The sequence below is a fragment of the Myotis brandtii genome, unplaced genomic scaffold (genome assembly GCF_000412655.1).
Source record: "Myotis brandtii unplaced genomic scaffold, ASM41265v1 scaffold394, whole genome shotgun sequence".
In the NCBI taxonomy this organism is placed as follows: Eukaryota; Metazoa; Chordata; class Mammalia; order Chiroptera; family Vespertilionidae; genus Myotis; species Myotis brandtii.
This window is the reverse complement of record NW_005365111.1, coordinates 172852-175083: the sequence shown is the minus strand read 5'-3', so window position 1 is coordinate 175083 and position 2232 is coordinate 172852. Positions and strand designations below refer to the sequence as shown.

The 2232-nt window shown below is 43.2% G+C and overlaps 1 pseudogene; it reads right to left on the bottom strand.

Moving 5' to 3' along the window:
• Positions 1–502: 502 nt before the first annotated feature.
• The window catches only part of LOC102249645, a 4129-nt pseudogene continuing 2399 nt past the window's right edge, over positions 503–2232 (bottom strand).

Here is a 2232-nt window from a genome sequence, read left to right as displayed (position 1 = left end):
TCAATATTTATTTTTTTGCTCATCGTGGGCAGTAAACTATACACATTTTACTGAAGGAATACTTTGATAAAAGCACTTATTTAAGTTACACTGTGCATCACAACTATAAAAATGGCTTGAACAGTTCCATTTAACCACCATTTATAAGGTGCAGCTATATAATATTCTGCATTTTATCTGATATCTGACATATCAATCTAGAGATTGAAAGTACCCCAGCTGCCAATTTCCACCACTTCTGAAAATATCTAGATGTGTGAAAAAGGACTGTCCCCCATACAAAGAACCAATTTCACAAACCTACTGGTAAACAAATACATTTATATAACTGGAACCTCAGGATGCTAGAGTTGTATTCATTTAAAAAACCATCCAGTTACCTTTGGTCTTTAAAGAAAGCCTACACTGTAATATCCTAAACGTTATGTGCATCTCTTGATGAAGAGAGTGGCCTTGCAGTGCAGAATGAGGAGAGTGCAATGTCACCATGAAGAGTAGCATGCTGTGGTTTCAAGGAACATCGGCATCACAGCATTGGATTCTGTACATCAGGATCGAGGTCATTGTTGCTGGAAGGGGGATGGATGGGGAGAATATTCAGCTCATCCACTTGCAGAGTTGGGTGCATGACTACCAGCTGGTCCTGGGGAATGTCTGCGGCAGCTGCTGCAAGGTTGGTGATAGATTTACTCTTTACACACTGAAAGTCTACATGCCGACTCTTTCCTTCTTCCTTCTCCCAGGACATTCGAATAAAGGGTCTTTGGACATAGTTGTAAATCACTTCTGGGCGGCCCCCAGGCCTTTTCTTTATTTTTTCTTTATAGGTAGGATAACCTTCTATTCCCAATCTATTCTTCTTAAGACCCCTCACCTTCAAAACTGATTTAGTCACATCTCTGTTTTCAGTGTACTTCAAAAGTCTATATAATTTTGTGCTATAAATAATTTGTGAATATTCTTCTCCCAACTGGGGTGGATGTTCTTCATCCCAATCAACCACACCATCATCTGTAAGCACCACTATGTGGCATTCTCATTCCCCACTCTGGGCACTAGCTACCATGAGAGGCAGGATCATTTCTTCTAGATAAAATTCAGTCTATGAGACCATCATTTGATAACTCATGCATTAGGGCACCGAGAGCTCTACATTTAATAGTACTATATTCAAAAGAGATACAAAGAGATAATAGTCACATGCTTCTCTCAGTTCAGGAATAGATATGCCATCAGGACAACGAATTACTCCTGTTTTATAGTAATCCAGAATAGCTCGAAATACAGTGGAGCCAATTCCTTCTGCCACCTCATATTCTCCCTTCTCATTAGGACGTGTAAAATTATGTTCTCTGCCAGATCCGAACATCCTATAATAGCAAGTAATTAAGAAATATATCATTAGGACACTTTCTTCAAAAGGGAAAATTGATTTCATGCACTAAACTAAAAAATGCAAATTTGCCCTCATGGTAACTATGGGCTGGAGCGGGTGGGTGTGGCTGCGTGCCGCAGGAGGCTGGTGGACATGAGGCTGCGTCAAATAAAATAAAATGTGTTCACATGTCCTAAAGCACAAACATCCCAGCAGATAACTCAATGCAGGTTATTGTGTAATCACAATGATTACACAATAAACTTATTTTCACCGAAAAAAAATAACATCTTCATTTAAAGATGCCCCAGTAAGGCTGCTGAGGCTTTTATCTGTCCCTTTCTACACCGAAGACAACAGGGTTCAAGGAGGAAGGGCTCCAGTTTCGTTTTCTCAGCACCCAGCTAGGAGGCCTCCCTGGGGCGGCTCTCCCCTCCATACCCTTCCGCAGGATGGGTGCTCTGGCCCGGGCGCCCCGAGGAGAGGTGGAGCAAAGTGCTTTCCCTCCAGGACTCCCCTCTCCCTGGGAGTCCAGCACGGAGGGCGCTCTCCCTGGGAACCGGAAATCCGCCTCCCGGGCCACTGCGCAGCAGCAGGGCCTGGAGAGCAGCGGGAGGGCGACCTACCCATGTGGATATGTACACTGGCAGAGGCCACGCAGCTGCCATAGTTGAAGTCGATTCAGAGGTGGGCAAACTTTTTGACTAGAGGGCCACAATGGGTTCTTAAACTGGACCGGAGGGCCGGAACAAAAGCATGGATGGAGTGTTTGTGTGAACTAATAAAAATTCAAAGTAAACACCATTACATAAAAGGGTACGGTCTTTTTTTTTTTAGTTTTATTCATTTCAAACGGG